At 38.9% G+C, this 17852-nt stretch overlaps 1 protein-coding gene across 1 annotated transcript in view; it reads right to left on the reverse strand.

Moving 5' to 3' along the window:
- The window catches only part of bbg (big bang), a 203297-nt gene extending 185950 nt beyond the window's left edge, over positions 1 to 17347 (reverse strand). Inside the window, exon 1 of the mRNA XM_065217503.1 lies at positions 17210 to 17347. The gene's annotated coding sequence lies outside the window, so the exon portion shown is untranslated. The remainder of the gene's footprint in view (positions 1 to 17209) is intronic.
- Positions 17348 to 17852: the final 505 nt, after the last annotated feature.

Consider the following 17852-nt stretch of genomic DNA (forward strand, 5'->3'; position numbering starts at 1 on the left):
CTACCCGTTAATGTTAATGGTTTGCGTTGGTGTCATATGAGTGGTGAGAAAAGGGCATAAGAAAGTTTGTTTACAAAAAGCTTGTATGCCCTTTTCACATGTGGTTCTTGAAATGTAGTTGAAGTAGTCTAGATACCCATTGAGGGAGAAGGACAGTTGACTGTATTTGAAATGTTATCTGATTTCAACGTTAAGTATTAGGAATACTTAACAACAAGTCGTCTTTTCTTCATGTTTTGAAGACTTTTAAGATTTACATTTACAATTAGGTTTTGGAAATTAATCTTTGTTTATTTTTTTCCATGATTTGTTTTCCGTCGATCTTGTTTTCCGTGCTGACGGATGGACGCCAGGGAGGCAGCTCCCACACCTTGTCAAGGAAAAGGAATCCCAATTATTATTATTCAGCAATTCCATAGAAAAAGTTAGAGTGGATCTAAAATTTTCACAACAATTGGTAATTTTGTTCCTTATCGAAATATATTAGACCGACATTTTTTTTATTTCGCAATTAGGGTGGCCCGACAGTGGTTTTGGTACAATGGTACTTCATATCATAATTGACCAAGCAACGTTAATTTTGGCTGCCAGAAACTGCCATTTTCAGAGAAATTTTATCCGCAAAAATGGTTACACATTACTTTAAAATTACAAAAATTTAAAATCGCAACTGAAGCGATTCAAAATAATGCTGTTTTGAGAAAAATTGTGTATTTTGATGATATTGTTGACTTTTTAGACCAGAAAGAGTAGAACAAGTAAGCAACCTAGGTGTAATGCTGGACCCTAAACTTACGTTTGACTTACACCGTTTAATGGTAATCACTAAGGCTAATCGTCAGCTTGGTTTTATATCAAGAATCTCAAGAAATTTTTCGGATCCGTACTGTTTAAAAGCACTGTACTGTTCACTCGTTTGTCCGATTATCGAGACTGCATCTGTTGTTTGGACTCCCTACCAACTTTCCTGGAACATCAGAATAGAACGTATCCAAAAAACATTCATTCGTCGAGCATTAAGACAACTTCCTTGGAGAGATCCACTAAACTTACCTCCGTATGCTGAGAGATGTCGCTTGCTAAGCATGGACACGTTACAACGACGGCGACAAATTCAACAGGCAACATTCGTCGCGAAGTTATTAAGTGGTGAAATTGACTCTACCCACTTACTCTCTTGCTTGAACTTTCGTGCGCCAAGCAGATTTCTACGCTCAACGTTCCTATTGCATCAAGACTCACACCGCTCTTCTTTTGGACAACATGAACCTGTTACGATTCACACGTTTTCTACAGTTGAAGAGTTGTTCGAGTTTGGGGAACCTGCTGCTCAATTCCAGAGACGTATTATTGACTCCAGATACATTTAGTATTTGTTATGGCTTCTGGTTCATTAAGACTTATTGTCAGATGGATGTATTAAATAAAAATAAAATAAAATAAAATAAAATAAAATTTCAAATCGATTAGTTAAAAAAAGCTAAATAACTGATTTTAATGTTGTCCTAGCAAAAATCCTTTTATGTCCCGCTAGACTTATGACGTAGAAACTTAATGTATTGAGCTAAGTTTCATTAAATTTCTAGTTCTACAACTTTACCGAAAGCATAAACATATTATCTTGTAATTACAAAAAAAAAAATGTTATTCTAAGTGTAATACCACCTTAATGAAAAATATATATGCATTATTCATAAGATGCAGAATAATGTTTCAAAAACCTTCTTTGAACAAACCTAAACGATAAAACATCGGGAATATTGTGCAAAGGGTTTTGTTAGTCTTTTTTCAGAATGGTCCTGAAAAATAGCCTTCATGACATTTACCGATTTTTACCAGATTTTTTTTTTAATTTTCTCGGTTGTTCGACATAAAGGGTGGAACGTACAAAATGTAGTCAAATCTAATTGAGTGCATTTCTGTTTAAAATGCACTATAAAAGATAACAAATGTTGATTTTCGAAGGTGGCTTTCTAAGAAATCTCTTGGCATTTTAGAATTGGAATTTTGCATTAATTTTTTTTTTGTTGGATATCAAACAAGAGAACCATAATTTAAAATTATGCAAGCGCATTCGTTAAATTAAAACCTTTCTTTTTGAAGGCTGATTTTAAACAGCTTCCTGGTCAATAATTTCATACTGCAACTTTGAAAAGAATAGTTTAGTTCAATCTTCCGAAATTAAAAAAAAATATATATTTAGTCGAGCTCGTGATTTGCACTAGTGAACTGAAGAGCAATTATCTTTGTGACAGCTGGCATCTTTTTTTTCCCATGATTTGTTTTTCGTCGATCTTGTTTTGCGTGCTGATCACCAATACTACCGACGAAAGGGAGGCAGCTCCCACACCTGGACCCTACCTATCGACCCATCAACTCATGAACCGGGTGCCAACGGACAACTGGCATCTTCATCCAGAATATTTTCGTGAGCGAGTGTTTGAACAAATGTGGATTACCTTTTATTAAAAAACTACTGCTTTCCTGAGCTGTACTGGCCTGATCTCGTGCCTTGCTATTGCTGTAAAGTTACGATAGCGTTGTATGAAACCAACAACGTTGCAGTTGTAGCCAAAAACTAGAACCCGCCAAATTGATTATACTTCGGCCATTTTAAAAAAATATTGAACAATCATCAAGACAAATCCTCAACAAAGGTCCAGAACATGTTGATAATACGAAAAAATATCAAACCAGAATGACGTACATTGCAAGTTACTATCAATTAATAATTTAATAAGGTTGTGCAAAAAATTAAAAAGAGGTCAACCGCAAAGCCTTCAACAATATCAGAGCTTCATATGAGGGTTAGCTGCCTGAATGGCATTAAACAGATGATTAATTTATCATCATTATTTTTCTACAATTAATTTTGGGTGACTACTTTTTGCTCGTTCCACCCTTTACATGTAAACTAAGCATACAATAAAATGTGCTTGAGCTGACTGCTAGGTTCAATTGGTCATTACTAAGACAGCAGGATTCCAGGATCCTGGATCTTGAATTTAGTTCTTCGTTCGAAGTCTTCATAATTTGCTCAAAACTTAACAATATTCTATGTGATTGTCAAGCATTTCCTAGTACATAATTTCCCTTTACAGAGTTCTTTTCAGAATTCTTCAAGCGGCGCCGGTGGTGTGGAGTTAAGCGTGATTAGCTCTCACCCCCGTAGGCCTAGGCTCAATCCCAGTCGGCACCGGCAGTCTCTGATCACGCATTCCTTTGGAAGGGAAGTAAAGCCGTTGGTCCCCGGTTCATGAGTTGATGGGTCGATAGGTAGGGTACAGGTGCGGAAGCTGCCTCCCAGGCGTCGTTAGCATTGGTGCTCAGCACGGAAAACAAGATCAACGGAAAACAAATCAAGGAAAATAAAAAAAAAGATTTCTTCAAAAATATATTTGCGATTCTCTATGGGAGGCCGTTGATAATTTATTGAAAACAGCCCAGAAATTCTTTGCGAAGCACTCCATAAAATTCATGGAGTTCATCCAAAGATTCTCATTGTATTTTAATCTTACTCAAAGAATTCATTGAAGCATCCTCCATTTTTTTTTTTAAATTTCTTCATAGCTTCTTAATTCAAATGCAATTCACCTCACGAATGACCCAAGAGTGTTAAAGTGACTATAATAAAAAAAAAAAAAAAAAAAAAAAAAAAAAAACCTCAGAATTGTCGGAAAATATTACTCAGAATACTCTTAGAATTGTCATCAGAATTCTACTGATAATTCACTTAAAACTCCCCTTCAACTTATCTAGAAATTATTTTCGAGATGCCCTTGAAATTATCATCGGAATTTCCTTAAAACTCTTCGCATAATTCCTTTGGAATTTTACTCTCAAAATTTGATTCCCTTGATATTTTCCTCGGATCCAGAAATCCTCTTCAGTTGTTGCACAGAACCACGTTAAAAAAATACTCTGAAATAATATAATTGACTTGGAGTTTTAGACAAAACTCTCTTAGAGTTCATCTTTGGAATTCATTCTCAAATCTGCCCAAAATTGCTTTGGAATTGTTTTTTTTTTTCTTAAATTCTCGTAAAAGTTCTTCAGTGACTGTATCCCGAAAATCTAGTCCAGTTTAATGGTCTAAAAATCTTATTTTTCTTGGGAAATTCTTCGCTTTTTCCCAATTTCCTGATTCACTGGTGATGCCTCATAGCTTCGACCAGCTCGACTGTCTGGCTGAACAAGTGGAAGTGATTTGACAGACGTGGATGAAGATTTCCTTGACTCTTCTTCTCCCTCTGTTAAGTGTCTGAGCTCCGACTTGCTGCTCCACTGTCGGGTGGGGACTGATGGTGGATGCTATTAGGCAGAAGCATTTTCGAACGACAAAGAGCTCTTCTCACTACACCGTGCAGTATTAGGACCAGGGCGTCACAGCAAGAGCTTCAATCGACAAAATCGATGCGACGAGAGACTGATAGCTTTCTTTTTATGCTGAAGTCGAACAGCTTCGCAGCATTTTAGAACGTCAGTCAGCGTTTACAAATAAATTTTAACATATTTATCTATACAAATGTTACGAAACGGGACAAAACGCATATTAAACAAATTTAAAGAGCGGTGATAGAGTGCCGGTAAAATGGAGTTAAAGCAATGAGAAGGTTTCGTTTCAACCCGATAATCGACGTTACTTTCATTGAAAGCGATGAGCAAAGCAACGACCAGAAAATCCACAGCCTTTCGTTCTAAGCGTCCGTCTTTTTTCATTTTCGTTCCGTGCTGATATTCTAGCTAGGCGTTATAGAAATGATGCGTTGAACACGTTGTATGAAAGAAACAAAACTCAAGTTCATTTTAAAGCATCGAAAATGTAGAGGATCAGGATGGTTTTTGCGTAAACCAGCTATAACTGCATCTTCAAACCAACGCAATTCCCATCCGACCCGGACACTGCACGGTGTTTCTACATAACACCTTCCCTATTCAACTGATTACAAATGACTACCAGCTGAAACATGGCCACAGCAAAGCGAGTAGGTATATGACGATAACACGGCGATAGAGGAAATGTTTCCATGGACGGACGGTTCAAACATATTCGGGCTGACTTCCAGCGGCTGAATAAGAAATGCTTATCTCCGGAAACTGACTGTCTCAGAAATTGTCCAACCGTCACTGAATCCATCGATGGAAGGTGTTCTGGAAACTTCTGATGACAACTTCTACGTATTGCCGGAGACAAACTCAAGAAACACTAAAAACCAAGTGTTGGCAGCCACCGTAAGTGAGTTCTGAGATATTCTGAAGTCTAATTCGGGATCCTTCGATCATAAGTTGTGCTCTGGTATCATCGATATGTAAATTAAGGAGCCATTCCAGATCAGTTATGGGATTTGTTAAATGTAAGATTTGATCTTTGAAACGCAAGTTTGGAGAGACTTCCTCAGCAGAAAGAATATGGCGGTCATATTTAAAGATTTTCAGAAGAACTGCTTCGAGCTTTCGTGGAGATTTTATCTGAAATATTTTGAAACCAATTATTACAAATTCTAGGAACTTCCAATCACAAGTCAATGGAACGTCTACCGGGAAGGAACATCCAAAACAATTTTTAAAATTTTCGAAAAGGATTTCTAGGCTACTTTTGGAGAATATTAATTGACTTTTCCACAAGGGACTCATGGACATTTTCAAACGCAATTTCAAGATACTTCCGAAAGCAAGTCAAAGGAGTTTCCAAAGATAAGTTGTTGTGCATTCTAGCAACGTCAAGAGGCCTGAAGAAAAAATGTTGGATGATCCAAAGTAAATCATTTGAAACATCCAGATACTAGTTCTACGATTGTAATCATCCGAAAACAAGAACTGAAGTGGACACATTTTAATAGCTTCCGAAAAACCATTCTCCTGATGAAGCGATTATCATTCACATAAATCACCACAGAAACCGAAGGATACAACTCTTTCCTCTAAGCACCCCACAGAGCAAGAACATACTATCCTTGATCTACCGAAGTGATCATTCATCTGGACACCGGAGGGAGGCGCGTGCGGCTATTCTACGGCATCAACCCCAATAATTGGGGGGAGCGCTCAAATTGAACCATATTCAACTGTCAGCGATCTCGTGGCATCACTGCAGCAGTGATCGTGGCGGGCGAGCAGGCGGCCTCCTTTTTTGCATCATTGCGACATATGTGTGTGTGTGAGCAACTGAAAAAAAACATCGTTCTTTGGCGGCAGCCACATTTCAATTGACGACGACGGCGTCGGGGTTTCGTATTTTTCACAATTTCACATCTGATGGGGTGGCACAGTGCATTCGGCGCAATCTGCGCGCCTAGATCTAACCTTTCGAATTGGACTTTGAAATAGCCACCACCATTGGGTATTCGCGGCTCCGTCAGTCGTTGATCTTAAAAAATCACTCACAAAGAAAAACGCCGCCACCACGATTCAAGGTTTCGCGTCCGTCGTCGTCGTCGTCGTCGTTTCATATGCAGCGAGCTTAGGATTTTTCGCGCGCGCGAGCTCGGTAGGTGACCCACCCCTCTCTGGCTGTTGCACCAACGACCGGTATACAGATGGGTGGAGCAGCAGCAGCACCAGTAGTGGTTGCATATTTGCATATATTTCACGCTATCAGTGAGTGAGGGCCCGCGAAGGGATTGTTTCGGCCGGAATGCTGATTCATTATTAGAGGTGGGTTTCCAGCGAAAAACCTTGGCGCCTCGCTTGGTTCGTGTGTGAGCGCTGCATTGGAAATGTGAGGAAGACGGAAGGTAGGAAGTTGCCGGTCGCTCGCGGCGCGCTATATGGGGCGTGATCGATGGACAGTAATGAACTCACCGCGCACACCCCGCACACAGTGCCTATAAAAGTTTGAATTGGTTTGGTCAAAGGAAAACAATGGATATGCTTTCTGCTGAAAAAACTTCTGGAAATTTTGATGGATCGCTGCAAGTCGCACGTAGCACGGCTTGCAATCCAATTAAATTAAAGGGGAAAACTGTCTTTCTTTATGGGGCATGCAATCTAACCCTCCGGAAGGGTCACGTCGTCGTGCAGCAATGGGAAAGAGGGATAACAAGAATTGCAAAAAGTCACGCGTTAGAATGTGTGGCAATGCAAGTGGAGTTGATAGGTCTTTGCTGTTCCGTTCTTGGGAACAACATTTGGTGCAGCCCCTGTTATTGAAATTATTGGTACATTTAAGGTTTCGTGTTAAAAATTTCAACTCAAAGTGCTCTGAGCACTTTTACGGTTGGAAAATGAGTTGATGTTGTATCACTTTCATCGTAAGATTCGGAGAATGCGCAGGAATCGGATGGTCATTTCTTAACTAGTTGAAGGCTCTAACAAGAGTATGTATTTGCTTTTTAATAGACTTATCACAAATGGGCCAAAGGTATAAGAAATTCAGAGTTTCGCACGGTCGCTGTAGTGTCCGAGATTTTCACTTTCTAAAAGACGAAGTAAAAGTACAAGTTAATCACCACGACGACTATTGGGAAACTCTACAGTATGGTATTAACACATCCCAGATTGATAAATAAGATTGTTATTATCAGATGATTCTGTAGTTATTACCGAAATTGTCGTATTCTCAATCAAAAGAACAACTTTTCCACTATTGGGGAAATGGATGTAATGTCGACCTAAATGCCCCTAATTTGGGCCCATACCAATCAATCAATCAGCAATCGACTAAATTTTCAATAGCGACCAAAAATATCCATTAGTACCGTCCCAATGACGCGTTTATCTATTTTCTTTAATGCAGTTATAGTTGTTATGTCAGCAAATTTTGAGGAAAAATAAAAAGAGTAAAGTTTAGCGAAGTCCCTGTCTGTGTGATAAATATTTATGAATACATTAGTTTAAAGAATAAGATCGCAGTGATACCGTCAATTTTCTTTAAATCCGTTAGAAAGTGAACAGCACTTCGAAAAAAAAAACATAATTTGTTAAGGCATTCTTGCTTCAATCTTTTACGACATAATTACATAGTAAAAAGGTTTTAATTTTATCGAAAATCAAATACATATATTCACAAATAAATGGTAAAAAGGTAAATGAATCTTTAAACAATGACGATGTTCCTTAATAAATAAAAAAAAAATTCCTTAAAATAGATCGGGTTGCTCCTTGAATGATTGATCAAAATACGTTAAAAATCTTAAAATGCTCAGTAAATATTTAAAGTACGCTCCCTAAAATAGAGAAAACTGTACATTAAGCATTTGAAAATGCTCCTTAGTATGCACCGCTTTGCACCATTTTGAAGTGTAATTGTACCATATATCATCGGAAAAGCTGCTGTAGAAAGGTTAATAAGTACCATGAAATCAGCTGAAATGTTCAGTAAAAATGTACAAATGCACACAATGATTTACTGGACATCTCAGCTTTCATGGTACTTATTAACCTTTCTACAGCAGCTTTTCCGATGATATATGGTACAATTACACTTCAAAATGGTGCAAAGCGGTGCATACTAAGGAGCATTTTCAAATGCTTAATGTACAGTTTTCTCTATTTTAGGGAGCGTACTTTAAATATTTACTGAGCATTTTAAGATTTTTAACGTATTTTGATCAATCATTCAAGGAGCAACCCGATCTATTTTAAGGAGATTTTTTTTACTTATTAACGATAATTTCATCTGTTTTATTGAGCAACAGTAGGGCTGCCCAAATAAATCGAGTGAAATTTTTCAATAATTTGAAATCGAAAATTACAAGGTTTATATGAAAATCAGAGGATTTGTTTTCTCAGTATAGGGTTGACGAACCAGTTATGGCTAAACGCTCCTGTTGGGTGTGTTCCAATTATCGCCTATGAGAATTCCACAATAGGTACGCATAGCCATAACTAGTACACGTACCTTGAATTCACTGGTATTCTAACCGTACAAAATGGAACCTTCGAGCATTTGTATTAAACGGAATTATTTCCATGCAGCGAGTTTATATGAGTTCATAAATTTATTGTGTTTCTTATAATCCACAGGTCTATAAAAAAAACGCTTCTGGTCTCGAAGATCCTGAGAAAGTCTGAAATTGATCTCTCCATTGATTAGTCATGTTGTTGTACCAGGCATACGGTGCGGCCCTCCGGGGCCCTACCGTGCCACAAAAAACCAGGATGTGACCTGAAAGATGGTGAACTATGCCTGATCAGGTTGAAGTCAGGGGAAACCCTGAAGGAGGACCGAAGCAGACGTGCAAATCGATTGTCAGAAGTGGGCATATGGGCGAAAGATCCATCGAACCATCTAGTAGCTGGTTCCCTTCGAAGTTTTCCTCAGGATAGCTGGAGCACACAACGCTTCGAACTCTATTCTTATCTGGATAAGCGAATGATGAGAGGTTCGAAATGATCTTAACCTATTATCAAACTATAGATGGGCGTGCGTTGACGCCAGACCGGTCCCCTGCGGTCGTGCCCCCATAAGCGACATAGAAGATATCCGTGTGCTTAGTGGGCCAAGTTTTGGTAAGCAGAACTGGTGCTGTGACATGAACCAAACGTAATGTTACAGCGCCTAAATAAACGACGCATCATAGATACCATGAAAGGTGTTGATTGCTACAGACAGCAGGACATCTCGTTTGATTCAACTTCTCCATGGATTTAGAGGCTTCGTAGGTAAGAGTGGCAGCTCAAACTAACTGTTCTTTGCAGCACTTTCACGGTTTTTAACAAGAAGCTTTCTATTCCAACCAATGCATACATTGTGTAATGTGTGACAAGCACAATGATACTTCATTCCGAGGAAAGTCGAAACTGACTTCAATGAGTGTTTCCAATGTTTCAGCAAAAGCCTTAAGATGAGTTGAAAAGCAAAATATCTGATTTAATGCAAAATGATTACCAATAGACAGCGAGTTTTACATTGATCTCATATGTTCAGAGTTAGAGTTTTGATAATATATAACACATAGCTTTGTAGTAAAGCATTAGCCAGTAGTGCACACTGCTGCAAATCTTTGAAAACAAATTCTCGTTTGATGGGGGAAATTGGCGCTTATGTTGGCCTATGGATCTAAGATTGGGTCCATTGCTAAAAATATGCTATTTATCAATTTTATCTAGATGAAAGCGTCATTGGGACGGTACTAATGGATATTTTTGGTCGCTATTGAAAATTTAATCGATTTTTGAATTTATGTATGGGTCCAAATTCATTTCCCCTATGATATAGATTCAGTAGATTTTGTGTTTAGTGTTTTTGCAGATCTTCCATATATCTTTGTGTTACGAAGTATAGATTTTAGCCTTATGGACATAACGTCCGAAAACTTCATAAATCTCTTCATAATGTTTGCAGGAACTAGCATAAATTTTTCTCCATCATTCACTTTAATACGAATACTCGTGAGAATTTCCTCGATACACTTTTCAGAATAACAAAAGAATTATCCACATAGGGTAGCGAACTACTTCGGCCTATTATGCAGAAAACATCAAATAGATCAATGATTTCGGCGTTAACAGGTGAATTATGCGTTTGGTACGATACTTTAGCTAATAAGCTACGGAACGAAGTCAATAAGAACGCGTGATATGAATGTTTGCACCCAATATTCTCAAATACAAATGAAGCGCTCCGATCGAAGAAATCTTTATCTTAATCCGATAGGCCGAAGTGAATTTATTGGTGTTTCAATGCGTTCGGCCGAGTTTAGATTCCGTAGGCCGAGTTTGGCGTCAAGAAGCAGTATTAGACTTTTGACAATATCTCAACGATTGGTTTATCTTTATCAAATCTTTAAGGTACGTACGGAAAGGTAAATACATTTGCCATCAGTAATGTTAACATTCAGTTTGGTGCTAAGCTGCGCTAGATTAAGAAAGACTAAGTGCGGATTGTGCTTAATAGGCCGGAAATGGGGTAGTTAACCCTAATTGCCTTGGGCTGGTGCTCAACATTATATTGAAATTCAGTTCTATATTACCTTGGAATTCTCCATTGTTCAGAAAATCCCTTGGAATGATTTCTAAGTTCTTAGACATTCTCCTTAGAAATTCCTTGCAATCCTCGTCAGTCTCTTGAATGAAGCCTCTGAATTGAAATTCTGTTTAAGGATTTCTTTGGAATTAGAACTATCTTCAAGTTCAGATTGCAGATTGATTTCTAATCAGAATTCTCTTGGAATACCTGAAAAAGATGCCTTTAGAAATCGGATCATATTTTCGTTGGAATTACCATTGCATATTTTTTTCAGAATTTCCATTTATTTCTCCTCAACATACCGCAAAGAATTTCCTTTTAATTCAGATGAAATTTACCTCAAAATATTAAAGAAATATTTTTCAAAATTCTGTTGGATTTTTCTAATTATTCTTCTAAATAATCTTCACAACTCTTTTGGGACCTCCTTACGCTCAGTCGGTAAAGGCGCAGTTACACAGCAAGACCCCGTTAGAGGTGATTGGGTTCAGGTTGAAAAATTTCTCGACTTCCCTGGGCATAGAGTATGATTTTAATTAATCATATCATCCTGCCATTTTCCACAGAGATGGCGCTGTTCCATTGGAAGAAAGTGATGAAAATCCCCAGAAAGAAATTGAGAGAAGTGGGAATAATTCGCTTTCGGTGCAGATTTAGGTTGAAAAAAAAGTGAACGACAACCTAACTTTGTCGTTGAGTTTTTTCCTGGAAATTATTGTTACACAAGCTACAATTAAATAAAAATTATGTTTCCCCATACAGTTTTACCTGCTTTACTATCAGTCCCCAGAGAGCCAAAACATTCAAATTAGAGAGAGAAAATTCTCTCTCACGAGCTCAATTGCTCAGCATGCCATTTATTTTGAAGACAGTCGATTTGTGATTTCCCTTTCACAGATTACAAAATAGAGTACCTGACACTGCAAAACATGTCTGGTACCTCTTTATATGCATTTAGATTAACATCCGAAGTCCCTCCTTTTTTACATATTCTGCACAGAAGATACTTTCTGCCCCACCCCATTCATTGAAATCGGCGGGAAATCATGTGAGGGGTGAGCTATTTTGTGTGCCGAAGGAGGGACTTCGGATGTTAATCTAAATGCATATATAGGGGTACCAGACATGTTTTCCACTGCACTGTCCTCTGTGAACAATTAACGGATAACAGATTATGAGTAGTTTCCGATGAATGTCACCGTCAACAACAGCAGTGACATCTGATGGAAAATGAATGCAGAAGCTTAACAGAATTATTAATTGACACACTATTATTAGTAATGCAAAAATTGCTCAAAAGCTTTCAATTAATAACTGTGTAAGTGCATCTACACAGCAAAAAATTTTTTATCTCACAACAAAGTGGATGCACTTCAATCGTGTCAAAAATATGGTGTAATATTACTTGCCAAAAACGACAAGATTATCATGAATACAATACATGAACTGACATTACGCTGCTTTTACTGCATTTGTTTATTTTTGTGGCCATAAAAATTACATGAGATTTTCGACATGATTGATGTGCATCCTGTTGGATGTAATATTAAAGTTTATGTTTTGCTATGTTGAACACGTAACATTCCAATATATTCCTTCCTCAATCTGTGCTCCACCTCAAAATGTTTAATGTAATTGCAAAGCACAATATTTATTTAAATTTGACAAATTCAGCCAGAGCTGTCAAGTCAAAGTCGGGGTTGGAGTCGAAAAAATAGCGACTCCGACTCTCCTTTCATAAAAACTAATTTTAAACAAGATCGTCCAAAAGATGGCCCATGAGCTCATTTTTAACGAAATGAAAGGTATACTAATCGCTTGGAAAACCAACTTTCGATATATCAATCGGCTTATTCTCGACAAGATCATGAAATATCTGTGTGTGTAGGTCACAAAATTTTTAAAGCGCGTTTTTCGGAAACTATTGAACGGAATTGAACTCAACAACCACAAGGTTTCATAGTCTCATGAAACATTTTGATTATTCATAGAATCGGTTCACTATTTCCGGAGACCTGGCTGAAGCAACATCCTAAAAACACAGATTTTGGGAACTGAGTTATCCTCCTCGTCAACCGCTGAATCGAAAAGGACATAGCAAACACCAAATTAAAGCTTGCATAGTCCCAATGAACGCCTTTTAATATCTTCGATATCTTCTATTATCTGGTTCCGGAGATATGGACGGAATAACATCCTAAAAACACGGATCTAGAAAACTAAGTCGTGTTTCTCGACAACCACTGAACTGAATAGGACACAGCAACAACCAAACATAAGGTACTAAGATGCTTGGACATCAATTATGTATAACGCAAATGATAACTTGGCTCTGTAAAGTTTATTCGATTGAGCCTGTACAAATAAATTAATTAATAATAAAAAAAAAGATGCTTGGAACAGGTCAACTGGTTCAGGAAATATGACCTGAACATTATCCGGGCTTTGAGACTAAATCCGTCCTAAAACGAATAAAACCCATCACGTGACAACTCAAATGCAATGAGAATAAGTGGAAAAGTTCGATAGGCTGAAATTAGGAAGCAATTTGAGAGTTCTGTTTGTGAGGTGCTCTGTCGATGTTCATGTAGTACAAGCCAATCCTGGACGGTATGTCTTGGATTCAAGCTCTTACTCTTTTGCTAACTCTTTTATCAGTCATTTGTGGTTCTGAAAAGGACCAATGGAAAAAGGAAGCTTGGAAGCTAGTTTAGAACAATGCTGTGGAAATTTGTCCTCCATGTTCTTGGAGATGATAGCGGTGCGGACATGAAACATGCATTAGGGAAAACACATCAATCACAGAATCTGAGCCTACCGGACGGTACCTACGTTTATGATTTTTGATGCAAATTTAAGCATATTATGTTAATAGAATTCGGAAAGATTTTTTTGTATAAGTCTCTTAATAGGAAGGGCTTAAAATTTGAATGAGTCTCCTAATAAGAGGGGCTTGAAATTTTCATCAAAAGACATAAAGATAGATACCGTCTGGTATTCTCAGTGCTTGGTATTAATATTCAGCGACTGTGTTAGGGAAACCACTTTTCCCATAACGCCTCGTTTTCTGATGACAAAATTACGCATTTTCCTGCCCAAAACTCCAATTTTTTTTATTTATTCAATAGAAAATTAAAAAAAAAAATATAATATTGATTGAAGGAATTTCTTGCTAAAACTTTCTAATATCTTGTCACGATCAATCAAATAAATTCGAGCTTTGCTGCTGCTGCTGACAACCAACCAAACACCACCACGTTCGGCGAAACCGAAAGGAATACGATTTTGAAATCTTTATTAGGGAAAGCGCTGTTTGCAGGCAATCGGTGATAATTTTTGATTACATTTCAACAGTTGGAATTTTGTGTAATTTTCAATAGTGACCTATTGAAAATTAATAAAGTGTTTATTTGAAAAGATTCGTAGCAAAATTTCTTATCCATTGGTTTGTTTAGAATTAAAATCCATCCGCTATTGACAGAGTTATATGTGGTCAAAACCTGACCAGTTTTCGTAACGCAGTCAATTTAGGTTTTTTTGAAATTGCACCCCCAAAATGTTGCCGAAAGATGTAATCCTATGTCAAAAATGTCTATCAACTTCATTTTCAATCTGGTGTGCGAAGAGTTAAGTTAAGAATGAGCAGCAATAAAAGAAAGCAAAACATGTTGATACATAGTTTATCTAAGATGTCAAAAATCTTTGCTGCAATATGCCCGGATAGAACCACTCATGTTTCATAGAAGCAGGATTGCTTCCACTCACTTGCTATAAAAAATATTGTTGGGAATTATGCAATCATTATAAGTTAAAATGCTATATTGCACTTGTAAGTAACAAGAAGAGGATGTAAAGTATGTGTTTGACTCATAAAACCTGTCAATTTCGCTTTGAGAGCGTCACAATTAACGATCTTATGATTCGTGAGTGAGCGCTCACGAGTCAGAAAATCGCTGATTGTGGCGCACTGAAAGCAATATTGACAGATTGTATGTGTCAAACATTTACTTCATAACTTCTTCTTGTAATTTACTAATTAGCATTAAACTATTGCATGATTACATAATTCCGAAAAACATTTTTTTATAGCAAGTGAGTGGAAGTAACCCTGCATAGAAGGAGAAATTTGTTGTGATTATAGGAAACAGTATTCCTTTTCAGATGACTGTAAATGGTATAACTTGCACCACCTGTCATTTAATTTATTCTCGATCCAAAAATTTTAGTAATCGTTAAGTTCCCACACCCAACCGGGAAATTTAAGGTTCTATTACAGATTTGCATGAAAGTATGCAAAATTTGGAATGTTTCGCGACGGGAACAGTTTCTGTAATGTGTTTGCCGGAAGAGTTTAAAAAAATTGTAATTTTAATGTTAGCTTATTATTCGAACAAAGTTTGCTTCCCCAAATGCTTTGCGTCTGGATAATAATCTTGTGAACGTTTTATAAAAAATGTCATACTGGAAAAACTTGCTTCTACACTGCAGACTATGGCAAGAACTGCCATGACATTTTTTCTATGAAACATAGGATGTAATAAATCCAACCTTACATTGGATGTAGGAGAAATAGGATTTTCATGATATTAGTAAAGCTTCATCAAATTACATAAAAAGCCTACCAATAAAATCGTGAATCCTAATCAAATCAGTGGTAATTCGGATGCAGTTGAAACTTCCACTCACCAAACATCGGTAGAAACGACTGAATAACATTGAGGAACTACAAAGATACAACATCGGAAGAAGTTTGTTGCACATCATGACTTGTGTAGAATCCTGTTCATATCCCTCTTAATGTTGTGACGACTTCCGCAGCCTTCAACCACGAGTACAGCGAATTTCAATATGACAAATAAGACCTGTGTTTACCTGTTACATTCATAAACGCTTCACTACAATTGCCATCAAATCGCTGTTAAGCTTAATTACCGCACTCGTGTTTACAACCCTAGGTAGTGTTTCGACCCCCAAAAACCAATCGCCTGGAGCACTATCTCGCGTTGCCGGACAATCCAAAATCCAATTGCTGTAGCACTGAAGAAAACAACAACGGGTACGTTCACAAAAGTTGCCGACCACATTCTGTCACACCACCCCGAGAAGCCTCAGAACCTGTTCCAAGTCTTCGTCGCCTTATTAGGACATCCACACCATCAGAGGCTCACTCGTTTCTTCTTTAGTAGTCATACCTCAACAACAATACCCGGGGTGGTGCGACAGCTCCACGCCTGTCACACTTCGCAACCCTCGGAAAGGGCGCACCACACAATCCGGCAATTGACATTTACCGCCCGAGCTGGACCACGAATCACTTTGCATGCTGCGCGAGCACGGTTGCATTCACTTTCGAATCGAATGTGTGATCATTCATTTAATTCAAAACAGAAACAGAAACTGCCGCTCCGCTGCGGTTGCGATGCACTTCACTCGCTTCGTAGCTTCTTGGATTGATTGGGTTGTAGAACCCTGGCTAGTTTGCGGTCCTGCCGACTACGAGGACGGCGCCGCCGCACAAGGCGAGGGGAGATAATCACTGCTTTTAAGCGAATTCATCGGCGCGGCAAAGTTCACTCAGACTACTGTACTGTCGTAGGTGACCGCCACGTTGACGACATGGCACGGAGTGTTGTTCATAAATCATAGGAGTAAATAGCAAATTGCAAATAATAATTAACAATTAGCGTTTACTGTGAACTGACCCCCTCTCGGTCGCTCTAAACACTCCGAAGAAACCTAACCGGTAGTCACTTCTTCATCGTCGTCGGCGTTCCCTTTTTCAATTTTCACGCACTCACACAGTCCGTCGTCGGTTTATGAGCAAATCGGTTGCATAGTCACGCACCGCTGCACGGATTTGATTCGATCGCAGGCGGCTGCGCGGTGCATCACAGCCCAAGAACTCCACTTCTCCACCCTCTCACCCCTCCCCTTTTGATCCCCACCGTTCACAACAATCTCAGTAGGTGAGCTCTTCGCGGAGAAAGTAGTGCGGCGCGGTGCGGCGCCGCCGTGTTACGCGTAATACTTTTTACTTTTGTGTTCACCGCGTGCACCAGCAATCTCTTCTCAGCCGCGTTGAACTCTTCCTTTTACTCGAAACTATTTACAATCTCTTTTTTGCCTTTGTTTTTCTTGTATTTCTTGCGTGGTGGAGCCACAATCTTCTCTTTCACCACGAACGGGGGTCCAAAATTCGTATTCACCTGGTGGTGGAGTTATTTTCTGGTCCACGGCGATCACGAAACTCGGACACTGAAGATCAAAACCATCATCATCATCATCAACAAGGAAACAAACCTAAATCTGCACTCCAAAAAAAGCAGCAGCCACACGACCGCATACGAATGAACGTACGAACGAACGAACAAACGAACGCAACTCCGGGACACCGAACGACCCTGGCCCGATCTGGTAGATGTACTGAACTAGACTGACTGCTGCTGCACTCGGCTGCTGGCGGCAAAGCCCGCTATGAATTAAAAATAATTCTCCTGAATGTGGTTCGCCTTTTTTTTTTCGTCTCCCCTTTTTCGCTCAATCTGCTCCACGCCGACACCGCGCGCTGAACCATCCGTAATGTTGTATGTTGTTGTTATCTTTATTTATGGAAATAACACACAACCAGTCAGCCCGAGCCGCCGCCGAGTCAGTCAGTCAGTCACGCTCTCTACGATTCGCTCTCTCCTGCCCATCCGAGCCGAGGTGGTGCGCGTGGAGCTTCATGAGCTCGAACCAAGTTTACGCAGAGGAACTTCAACGGAGGTACGGACTAGGGACTCCACCACCGGAGGCACTTGGGAGATTCGCCAATTCGCTCGCGGATTACGTTCGCTCCCATGTGCTCTCTTGGGTTCGGCCGAGCGAAGCGATCGTGGCCGCCGGGCGGCTGTTTATTCAGAGGGTGGTACAGTGGGTCCGGGTATTCAATGTGGGGGACAAA

The sequence above is a fragment of the Ochlerotatus camptorhynchus genome, unplaced genomic scaffold (genome assembly GCF_037179485.1).
Source record: "Ochlerotatus camptorhynchus isolate MF236.1 unplaced genomic scaffold, CSIRO-AGI_Acam_v1.1 ptg000077l, whole genome shotgun sequence".
NCBI classification, from domain to species: Eukaryota; Metazoa; Arthropoda; class Insecta; order Diptera; family Culicidae; genus Ochlerotatus; species Ochlerotatus camptorhynchus.